This window comes from Capra hircus, chromosome 10 (assembly GCF_001704415.2).
Source record: "Capra hircus breed San Clemente chromosome 10, ASM170441v1, whole genome shotgun sequence".
In the NCBI taxonomy this organism is placed as follows: Eukaryota; Metazoa; Chordata; class Mammalia; order Artiodactyla; family Bovidae; genus Capra; species Capra hircus.
This window is the reverse complement of record NC_030817.1, coordinates 41,637,656-41,649,831: the sequence shown is the minus strand read 5'-3', so window position 1 is coordinate 41,649,831 and position 12,176 is coordinate 41,637,656. Positions and strand designations below refer to the sequence as shown.

The 12,176-nt window shown below is 41.0% G+C and overlaps 1 pseudogene across 1 annotated transcript; it reads left to right on the top strand.

Annotated features, from left to right (window-relative positions):
- Positions 10,194-11,474, top strand: LOC102176799 (annotated as a pseudogene). The gene has a single exon (XR_001918676.1). The product of XR_001918676.1 is annotated as a glyceraldehyde-3-phosphate dehydrogenase pseudogene (transcript).

Below are 12,176 nucleotides of genomic sequence, written 5' to 3'. Positions count from 1 at the left end.
TGGCATTTGAAATTCATCCAGAAAAATATATCAATTTTGATTTGTTATGTATGATCAGCCAGATTTAATTTTTGGAGTTAGCCATGTTAATGAGTCTATATATTTGCTCTGCACATAGTTTACCTGGAAATATCTGCTCAAAATTTTGATCCTGGTTTCAGTTACTGGAAATGAAGTATTGCAAGCATTGCTACAAACTATGTACCTGTATCCTCACTTCATTATTTCAAAATTAGCTTGATTTTTTTTTTTTTAAGTTGGCGTTTGTGTTATTTCAGATCTCCTGTGACACGCAGAGACTTTGTCTCTCTTATGGTTTCACAGTCTTTCCTTCATCTGAAGCATTACTTTTTAAAAATGGAAATAATCTTTGTCATACAGCCCCAAATTTTAGACTATTAGATTTTTATGTTCATTTATAGTGCAGAATTGGCTAACTTATTAATGCTATGGTTGACGGTTACATTCTAAACCAGGCAGAAATGAATGACCACTTGAATATGGTTGCCTCTATTTTGAATTCCTAGAGATGGGTATTAAAGTATTAGGAGTTTGCAGGTACTTCCTGAAAATGCCATAGCTTTCTCTCATCTGTCACCCCAAATGTATTATGGACTGTATTTGTGGGTTTATCCCATATATTTGGCTTCCCAGGTGGCTCAGTGGTAAAGAATTTGCCTGCCCATCGATCCCTGGTTTGGGAAGATTCCCTGGAGGAGGAAATGGCAGCCCACTCCAGTATTTTTACCTGGGAAATCCCATGGACAGAGGAGCCTGGGGGGCTACAGTCTGATTTGTCCACCAGGCTAACTTTTATGATGGCTGGGTGAGTGGCAAGGTGCATCATCCTCCTGCTGATAACCATCTCTAAAAGCAAGAACCTAGAAGTGAACCTTTTAGAAGCTGGAAAATTCTGTGAACTGGTGACCAGATATCGATAAACCTAAATATTAGCACTGATTTCAGTGCTTGAGTTGACATGAAGCTGGAGAAAGGAACACGCTGCCATCTCTTAATTCTGAAGATACAGTGCCTTTTCTCCAATGATTAGGGTGTCATTTCTCATTCTAGGAAAACTAAAACAGCTAAATTTATCTTCCACATGGATCTGGTTGGTTCTTGATTATTTTGAGTCCTGGATATTACCAAACTGAGAATCAAGCCCATTGCTTTCCTAATTTTTCATCTTTGTCTGTTTGTTTTAAATCCTATTTTAACCCTTAGCATCAAGGCTAAAAATGGAAATCTTGCTCCTTTTGTGGTATCCTTAATCTCTTTGGTATCCATAATTTCAAGAATATTAGGTTCCTTTATTTCATACACCTTACACATAACCACCAAGAAAGGTATACATTGGTTCGTGTATATGTGAAGGGACCACACAGCCAAACTCCCATAGTTTAAATCTGTCTGAAGGGTGATGTCAGAACAAAGAGAAAAGAGGACCCCATAAATATCATTGTCACATAGATCTCACTTCATCATGGTTTTAATCTTTTTATATGTTTCTGCATTTCATTTGTTAACGTCACGTTAGAGACTTTCATGTGCATGCTCGCAGGGGATACTGATCTCTAGTTTTCTTGTTATACCTGTCTTGCTTTGATGAAAACATAATACTGGTCCTGTAGAATGAGTTGAAAAGTTCCCCTGCCTCTATTTTATGAAAGAATTTGTGTAGGATTGCTATAATTTATTTGTTGTTGGATAGAATTTACTGGATAAAGCCATCTAGCTTGGGCTTTTTGTGTATGTGATAGGAAAGGAGGGAAGATTTTTAAGTAATGATTCTCTTTTTATTATTATAGAGCTTTAGATTTTCTATTTCTTCCTTAGTCTTGGGTGAAATAAGGGACATTAATTACCAACCCTTCATAAATTAGAATGATTATAAGAGAATACGACAGGCAACTTTACATGAACAAATTGGACAACTTAGGCAAAATGAAACCTTTCTTGTCTAATATAGGTACTTAAACTTCTGAATTTCCCTCTAAGCACTGTATAAGGCATACTTGTAAATTTTGACATGTTGTGTTTTTGTTTTCATTTAGTTCAAAATATTTTCTAGTTGCCCCTGTGATTTCTTTTTGGACCTATGTATTATTTAGAAATGTATCACTTACATTTGAGATTTATCTTTTGGGCCTAGCATATGACCTAGCCTGGAGAATGTTTCACATGCATCTGAAAAGAATGCATATTCTCCTCTCATTTGATAGAGTGTTAAAAATATGTTAGGTCAAGCTGGTTGATAGTATTGTTCAGATCTGCTATAGCTTTGCTGATTTTTGGTCTACTTGTTCTGTTAGTTATTAATACTGGGACATTTTCAACTATAATTGTTAATTTGTCTATTTCTCCTTTTGATTCTCTGATACTTCTATCAGTGAGACAAGTATGCCAACAACAATTTTCTCTCCAGTTTTTATTTTGTACTGTATTTCAAATTCATTTTAGAAGGATAGCATTTAATGGATTTAGAATTCTCTGTTGGCATTTCCCCACCCCTGCCAGGCCCTTTGATTATGTCATTGCACTGCCTTAAAGGCCACCATATGTTTGCTGAAAAGTTAGCTGTGAATTATGTTGTTCATGTATGCTGAACTGGTTTTAGGTACATATATCTTAATATATTTGTTACATAAAAGGTACTAATGTTTTATCATTATAAAAACTTTTTATCTAGTAATATTTCTGAGTTCATTTTTAAGATATTACTACAGCCATTCCAGCTCTCTTATAATTATTGTTTGCATGCCATATCTTTTTTTTTTAATTTGCATCTGTTCATTTATTGATATTTTAAGTATCACTTTTTCATACAGCAGTAGATAAAATTATAAGGATATGAAGTGAATAGTCATGCTAGTAACTAAATTTAATAAATACATCTGTTCTGGGCATTGGGCCCATTTGTATATTACAAAATTAAAACATGCAATATGATATAGTAAGTATAATTTGAGGAAGCCCACTAGTTCTTTTTTTTTTTTTTGAGCTTCCCATTTATTTTTTAATTTTTAAATTTTTTTTAGTTTTTTATTTTTTTAATTTTAAAATCTTTAAGTCTTACATGCGTTCCCAAACATGAACCCCCCTCCCACCTCCCTCCCCACATGTTTTTTTGTCCTTTATTTTTTAACCTGTTTATGTCTTTTGATTTCAAATGGGTCTCTGAAAGACAGCACATTGTTGGATCTTGCTTTTTTACACAGTCACTATTTGTTTTTGGATTGGAGATTTTTAGTCTGTTTAATAAAATTATGATTGGACTTAACTACATTTGCCATTTTACTTTTGGCTTTCTCTATTAATCACTTTCTCTGTTTCTCTCCTGTGATACATGTCTGTTTTTTCCATATCTTATGCCTTTTTTGTTACTAAGTTGCTTGTTTCAGTTCAGTTCAGTTGCTCACTTGTGTCCGACCCTTTGTGACCCCATGGACTGTTGCACGCCAGGCTTCCCAGTCTATCTCCAACTCCCAAAGCATGGTCAAACTAGTGTTCACTGAGTCAGTAATGCCATCCAACCATCTCATCGTCTGTCATCCCCTTCTCCTCCTACCCTCAATTTTTCCCAGCATTGGGGTCTTTTTTAGTGACGCAGTTCATCGCTTCAGGTGGCCAAGGTATTGGAGTCAGAGCTTTAGCACCAGTTCTTCCAATGAATGTTCAGGACTGATTTCCTTTAGGTTGGACTGGTTGGATCTCCTTGCAGTCCAAGGGACTCTCAAGAGTCTTCTCCAACACCACAGTTCAAAAGCATCAGTTCTTTGGCTGTCAGCTTTCTTTATAGTCCAACTCTCACATCCATACATGACTACTGGAAACACCATAGCTTTGCGTAGATGGACCTTTGTCAGCAAGGTAATGTCTCTGCTTTTTAATATGCTGTCTACTTTGTTACAGCTTTTCTTCCAAGGAGCAAGGGTCTTTTAATTTCATGGCTAGAGTCACCATCTGCAGTGATTTTGGAGCCCAAGAAAATAGTCTGTCACTGTTTCCATTGTTTCCTCATGTGTTTGCATGAAGTGATGGGATTGGATGCCATGATCTTCGGTTTTTGAATGTTGAGTTTTAAGTGAGCTTTTTCTCTCTCCTCTTTAACTTTCATCAAGAGGCTCTTCAGTTCCTCAACACTTTCTGCCCTAAGGGTGGTATCTACATGTCTGAGGTTATTGATATTTCTCCCGGCCATCTTGATTCCAGCTTGTGCTTCATCAAGCCCAGCATATCGCACGATGAGCTCTGCATATAAGTTAAATAAGCAGGGTGACAATATACAGCCTTCACATACTCCTTTCCGTATTTGGAACCAGTCTGTTGTTCATGTCTGGTTCTAACTGTTGCTTCTTGATCTGCATACAGATTTCTCAGGCAGATTAGATGGTCTGGTATTCCCATCAGTAAGATTTTTCCACAGTTTTGTGATCCACACAGTCAAAGGCTTTCGCATAGTCAATAAAGCAGAAATAGATGTTTTTCGGAAACTCTCTTGCTTTTTTGATGATCCAACAGATGTTGGCAATTTGATCTCTGGTTCCTCTGCCTTTTCTAAATCCAGCTTGAACAACTGGAAGTTCATGGTTCACGTACTGTTGAAGCCTGGCCTGGAGAACTTTGAGCATTACTTTATAGCGTGTGAGATGAATGCACTTGTGCAGGAGTTTGAGCGTTCTTTGGCATTGCCTTACTCTAGGATTGGAATGTCTCTGGTGTCCGGAGTCTCTGGCGGAGGTGTGGGTCAGCTGTGGCCTGCTGCGGGCTGGGTGCACTGAGTGTAGCAGTGTGTTCATGGGACCTTTTGAAGGAGGTTCATGGGACCATTATCTTCATTACCTCCACCATAGTTTGGCCTCAGGTCAAATAACAGGGAGGGAACACAGCCCCACCCATCAACAGAAAACTGTATTAAAGATTTTCTGAGCATGGCCCCACCCATCAGAACAAGACCCAGGTTCCCCCTCGGTCAGTCTCTCCCATCAGGAAGCTTCCATAAGCCTCTTATCCTTCTCCATCAGAGGGCAGACTGACTGGAAACCACAATCACAGAAAACTAACCAATCTGATCACATGGCCTATAGCCTTGTCTAACTCAGTGAAACTATGAGCCATGCCAGGTAGGGCCACCCAAAATGGATGGGTCATGGTGGAGAGTTCTGACAAAACATGGTCCACTGGAGAAGAGAATGGCAAACTAGTTCAGTATTCTTGCCTTGAGAACCTCATGAACATTATAATCAAGGGATTTGATTTATGTCATACCTGAATAGTCCAGTGGTTTTCCCTACTTTCTTCAATTTAACTCTGAATTTGGCAATAAGGAGTTCATGATCTGAGCCACAGTCAGCTCCCAGTCTTGTTTTTCCTGACCATCTTTGGCCACAAAGAATATGATCAATCTGGTTTCAGTATTCACCATTTGGTGATGTCCATATGTAGAGGCTTCTCTTGTGTTGTTGGAGGAGGGTGTTTGCTATGGCCAGTGCGTTCTCTTGGCCAAACTCTATTAGCTTTCACCCTGCTTCATTCTGTACTCCAAGGCTGATTTTGCCTGTTACTCTAGGTGTTTCTTGACTTCCTACTTTTGCATTCCAGTCCCCTATAATGAAAAGCACATCTTTTTTAGGTGTTAGTTCTAGAAGGTCTGGTAGGTCTTCATAGAACCATTCAACTTCAGCTTCTTCATCATTAATGGTCAGGGCATAGACTTGGATTATTGTGATATTGAATGCTTTGCCTTGGAAGCAAACAGAGATCACTCTGTCATTTTTGAGACTGCACCCAAGTAGTGCATTTTGGAATCTTTTGTTGACTGTGAGGGCTATTTCATTTCTTCTAAGGGATTCTTGCCCACCGTAGTAGATATAATGGTCATCTGAGTTAAATTCACCCATTCCAGTCCATTTTGGTTCACTGATTGCCAAAACGTCAGTGTTCACTATTGCTATCTCCTGTTTGACCACTTCTAATTTACCTTGATTGATCGACCTAAATTCCAGGTTCCTGTGTAATATTGCTCTTTATGGCATTAGACTTTGCTTCCATCACCAGTCCCATCCACAACTGGGTGGTTTTTTTTTTTTTTTTTTTTGCTTTGTCTCCATCTCTTCTGTCTTTCTGGAGTTACTTTTCCACTGATCTCCAGTAGCATATTTGGCCCCTAACGACCTGGGGAGTTCATCTTTAAGTATCATATCCTTTTGCCTTTTCATACTGTTCATGGGGTTCTCAAGGCAAAAATATTGAAGTGGCTTGCCATTCCTGTCTCCAGTGGACCATGTTTTGTCAGAATTCTCCACCATGACCCATCCATCTTGGGTGACCCTATATGGCATGGCTTATAGTTTCACTGAGTTAGACAAGGCTGTGGTCCTTATGATCAGTTTGATTAGTTTTATGTGATTGTGGTTCAAAGCCAAAGGGAAAATCTTAGAAGGAATAGGAAAACAAACAAAAATACCAAAGCACTGTAAATAGAAGAACAATATGATTTCCAGCTAACTTTTCATCAGACATATCATGGCCACAAGGCAATGGAGTGACATAATAAAGGCCATGTTGCTTGTTTATTAACTTCTTTACTGTTACACACATAGTTATTCACTTTAGTCACTCAGTCGTGTCTGACTCTTTGCGACCCCATGAACTGCAGCACGCCAGGCCTCCCTGTCCATCACCAACTCCTGGAGTCCACCCACACCCATGTCCATTGAGTCGGTGATGCCATCCAGCCGTCTCATCCTCTGTCATCCCCTTCTCCTTCTGCCCTCAATCTTTCCCAGCATCAGGGTCTTTTCCAATGAGTCAACTCTTTCCATCAGGTGGCCAAAGTATTGGAATTGCACCTTCAACATCAGTCCTACCAATGAACACCCAGGACTGATCTCCTTTAGGATGGACTGGTTGGATCTCCTCGCAGACCAAGGGACTCTCAAGAGTCTTCTCCAGCAACAAAGTTCAAAAGCATCAATTCATCAGCGCTCAGCTTTCTTTATAGTCCAACTCTCAAATCCATACATGACCACTGGAAAAACCATAGCCTTGACTAGAGGGACCTTTGTTGACAAAGTAATATCTCTGCTTTTGAATATGCTGTCTAGGTTGGTCATAACTTTCCTTCCAAAGAGTAAGCGTCTTTTAATTTCATGGCTTCAGTCACCATCTGCAGTGATTTTGGAGCCCAGAAAAATAAAGTCAGCCACTGTTTCCACTGTTTCCCCATCTATTTGCCATGAAATGATGGGACCGGATGCCATTATCTTAATTTTCTGAATGTTGAGTTTTAAGCTAACTTTTTCACTCTCCTCTTTCACTTTCATCAAGAGGCTCTTCAGTTCCTCTTCACTCTCTGCTGTAAAGCTGGTGTCATCTGCATATCTGAGGTTATTGAAATTTCTCCTGGCAATCTTGATTCCAGCTTGTGCTTCCTCAAGCCTAACGTTTCTCATGATGTACTCTGCATATAAGTTAAGTAAGCAGGGTGACAATATACAGCCTTGCTGTACTCCTTTTCCTATTTAGGGTATCATTTTAATTGATTTTTAATTTTTTTTTTTTTTACTATTTAAAAAGTTATTTTCTGATGAATTGTGGTTGACTAGAGAAGGAAATGGCAAACCGCTTCAGTATTTTTGCCTTGAGAATCCCGTGAACACTATGCAAAGGCAAAAAGATAGGACACTGAAATATGAACTCCCCAGGTCGGTAGGGGCCCAATATGCTACTGGAGATCAGTGGAGAATAACTCCAGAAAGAATGAAGAGATGGAGCCAAAGCAAAAACAATACCCAGTTGTGGATGTGACTGTTATGGAAGCAAGGTCTGATGCAGTAAAGAACAATATTACACAGGTACCTGGAATGTTAGGTCCATGAATCGAGGCAAATTTGAAGTGGTCAAACAGGAGATGGCAAGAGTGAACATTGACATTTTAGGAATCAGTGAACTAAAATGGACTGGAATGGGTGAATTTAACTTAGTAGAGCATTATATCTACTACTGTGGGCAGGAATCCCTTACAAGAAATTAAATAGCCCTCATAATCAACAAAAGAGTCCGAAATGCAGTACTTGGATGCAATCTCAAAAACGACAAATGACCTGTGTTCATTTCTAAGGCAAAGCATTCAATATCACAATAATCCAAGTCTATACCCTGACCAGTAATGCTGAAGAAGCTGAAGTTGAACAGTTCTATGAAGATCTTTAAGACTTTCTAGAACTAACACCCAAAAAAGATACACTTTTCATTATAGGGGACTGGAATGCAAAAGTACTAGGTCAAGAAACACCTGGAGTAACAGTCAAATTCAGCCTTGGAATACAGAATGAAGCAGGGCAAAAGCTAATAGAGTTTGGCCAAGAGAACGCACTGGCCATAGCAAACACCCTCCTCCAACAACACAAGAGAAGACTCTACACATGGACTCTAAACCAGATGGTCAACACTGAAAACAGATTGATTATACATTCTTTTCAGCTAAAGATGGAGAAGCTCTATATAGTCAGCAAAAACAAGACCAGAAGGTGACTGTGGCTCAGATCATGAACTCCTTATTACCAAATTCAGACTTGAGTTGAAGAAAGTAGGGAAAACATTAGACCATTCAGGTATGACCTAAATCAAATCCCTTATGACTATACAGTGGAAGTGAGAAATAGATTCAAGGGATTAGATCTGATAGACAGAGTGCCTGAAGAACTATGGAAGGAGGTTCATGACATTGTAAAGGAGACAGGGATCAAGACCATCCCCAAGAAAAAGAAATGCAAAAAAAGCAAAAATGCTGTCTGAGGAGGCCTTTCAAAAAGCTGTGAAAGGAAGAGAACTGACAAGCAAAGGAGAAAAGGAAAGAGATACCCATTTGAGTGCAGAGTTCCAAAGAATAGCAAGGAGAGACAAGAAAGCCTTCCTCGGTGATCAGTGCAAAGAATAGAGGAAAACAATAGAATGGGAAAGTCTAGACATCTCTTCAAGAAGATTAGAGATACCAAAGGAATATTTCATTCAAAGATTGGCACAATAAAGGACAGAAATGGTACGGACCTAACAGAAGTAGAAGATGATAAGAAGAGGTGGCAAGAATATACAAAAGAACTATACCAAAAATATCTTCACAATCCAGATAATCATGATGGTGTGATCACTTTTCTAGAGCCAGACATTGTGGAATGTGAAGTGAAGTGGGCCTTAGGAAGCATTCGAACAAAACTAGTGGAGGTGATGGAATTCCAGTTGAGCTATCGCGAATCCTAAAAGATGATGCTGTGAAAGTGCTGCACTCAATATGTCAGCAAAATTTGGAAAACTCAGCAGTGGCCACAGGACTGGAAAAGGTCAGTTTTCATTCCAATCCTAAAGTAAGGCAATGCCAAAGAATGCCTAAACTCCTGCACAATTGCACTCATCTCACTTGGTATAAAGTAATGTTCAAAATTCTCCAAGCCAGGCTTTAACAGTACGTGAACCGTGAATGTCCAGTAGTTCAAGCTGGATTTAGAAATGGCAGAGGAACCAGAGATCAAATTGCCAATATCTGTTGGATCATCAATAAAGCAAGAGAATTCCTAAAAAACATCTATTTCTGCTTTATTGACTATGCGAAAGCCTTAGACTGTATGGCTTACAACAAACTGTGGAGAATTCTTCAAGAGATGAGAATACCAGACCACCTGATCTGCCTCTTGAAAAATATGCATGAAGTTCAGGAAGCAACAGTTGGAACTGGACATGGAACCACAGACTGGTTTCAAATAGGGAAAAGAGTACGTCAAGGCTGTATATTGTAACCCTGCTTATTTAACTTATATGCTGAGTACATCATGAGAAACACTGGACTTGATGAAGCACAAGCTGGAATCAAGATTGCTGGGAGAAATATGCATAACTTCAGATATGCAGATGACACCACCCTTATGGCAGAAAGTGAAGAGGAACTAAAGAGCCTCTTGATGAAAGTGAAAGAGGAGAGTGAAAAAGTTGGCTTAAAGCTCAACATTCAGAAAACGAAGATCATGGCATCCAGTCCCATCACTTCATGGCAAATAGATGGGGAAACTGTGGAAATAGTGGCAGACTTTATTTACTTGGGCTCCAAAATCACTGCAGATGGTGACTGAAGCCATGAATTTAAAAGATGCTTGCTCCTTGGAAGGAAAGCTATGATCAACCTAGACAGCATATTAAAAAGCAGAGACAGGCTCTCTGCTCCTGCCCATTCGACAGATAGCCGTAACTTCTGTGCTGTGCCAGCCGCATCCCCGAGACAAGATGGTGAAGGTTGGAGTGAACGGATTCGGCCGCATTGGGCGCCTGGTCACCAGGGCTGCTTTTAATGCTGGCAAAGTGGACATTGTTGCCATCAATGACCCCTTCATTGACCTTCACTACATGGTCTACATGTTCCAGTATGATTCCACCCATGGCAAGTTCCACGGCACAGTCAAGGCAGAGAATGGGAAGCTCGTCATCAATGGAAAGGCCATCACCATCTTCCAGGAGCGAGATCCTGCCAACATCAAGTGGGGTGATGCTGGTGCTGAGTACGTGGTGGAGTCCACTGGGGTCTTCACTACCATGGAGAAGGCTGGGGCTCACTTGAAGGGTGGCGCCAAGAGGGTCATCATCTCTGCACCTTCTGCTGATGCCCCCATGTTTGTGATGGGCGTGAACCACGAGAAGTATAACAACACCCTCAAGATTGTCAGCAATGCCTCCTGCACCACCAACTGCTTGGCCCCCCTGGCCAAGGTCATCCACGACCACTTTGGCATCGTGGAGGGCCTTATGACCACTGTCCACGCCATCACTGCCACCCAGAAGACTGTGGATGGCCCTTCCGGGAAGCTGTGGCGTGATGGCCGAGGGGCTGCCCAGAACATCATCCCTGCTTCTACTGGCGCTGCCAAGGCCGTGGGCAAGGTCATCCCTGAGCTCAATGGGAAGCTCACTGGCATGGCCTTCCGCGTCCCCACCCCCAACGTGTCCATTGTGGATCTGACCTGCTGCCTGGAGAAACCTGCCAAGTATGATGAGATGAAGAAGGTGGTGAAGCAGGCGTCAGAGGGCCCTCTCAAGGGCATTCTAGGCTACACTGAGGACCAGGTTGTCTCCTGCGACTTCAACAGCGACACTCACTCTTCTACCTTCGATGCTGGGGCTGGCATTGCCCTCAACGACCACTTTGTCAAGCTCATTTCCTGGTATGACAATGAATTTGGCTACAGCAACAGGGTGGTGGACCTCATGGTCCACATGGCCTCCAAGGAGTAAGGTCCCTGGACCCCCAGCCCCAGCAGGAGCACGAGAGGAAGAGAGAGTTCCTCAGCTGCTGGGGAGTCCTGCCCCACCTCCACCACACTGAGAATCTCCCAACCTCCACACATTTCCATCCCCAAGGCCCTGAGGAAGGGGAGGGGCTTAGGGAGCCCTGCCTTGTCACGTACCATCAATAAAAGTACCCTATACCCCCCCCCAAAAAAGCAGAGACATTACTTTTCCAACAAAGGTCCATCTAATCAAGACTGTTGTTTTTCCAGTGTTCATGTTTGGATGTGAGAGTTGGACTATAAAGCTCAGCACCAAAGAATTGATGCTTTTGATACGTGGTGTTGGAGAAGACTCTTGAGAGTCCCTTGGACTACAAGGAGATCCAACCAGTCCATCCTAAAGGAGATCAGTCGTGAATATTCATTGGAAGGACTGATGTTGAAGCTGAAACTCCAATACTTGGCCACATGATGGGAAGAACTGACTCATTTGAAAAGACCCTGATGCTGAGAAAGATGAAGGCGGGAGGAGAAGGGGATGAGAGAGGATGAGATGGTTTGATGGCACCACCAACTCAATGGACATGAGTTTGAGTAAACTGTGGGAGTTGGTGATGGACAGGGAGGCCTGGCATGCTGCAGTCCATGGAGCCGCAAAGGGTTGGTTGTGACTGAGCGACTGAACTGAACTGAAGTTATTTTCTAAGTGGTTATTCTAGGTAGTTCAATAGAATATTACAGACTTGTTCAGATTAAAATTGACTGACTTCTGGTATAATATAGTAGTTTTCCTCTAGTATGACTTTATTTCCTTTCCCTTTCTTTGTGCTATTAATTGTTTTATATATTACATCTGTATATATTATATATGTGGCAACATTATTATTATAATTATTGCTTTGT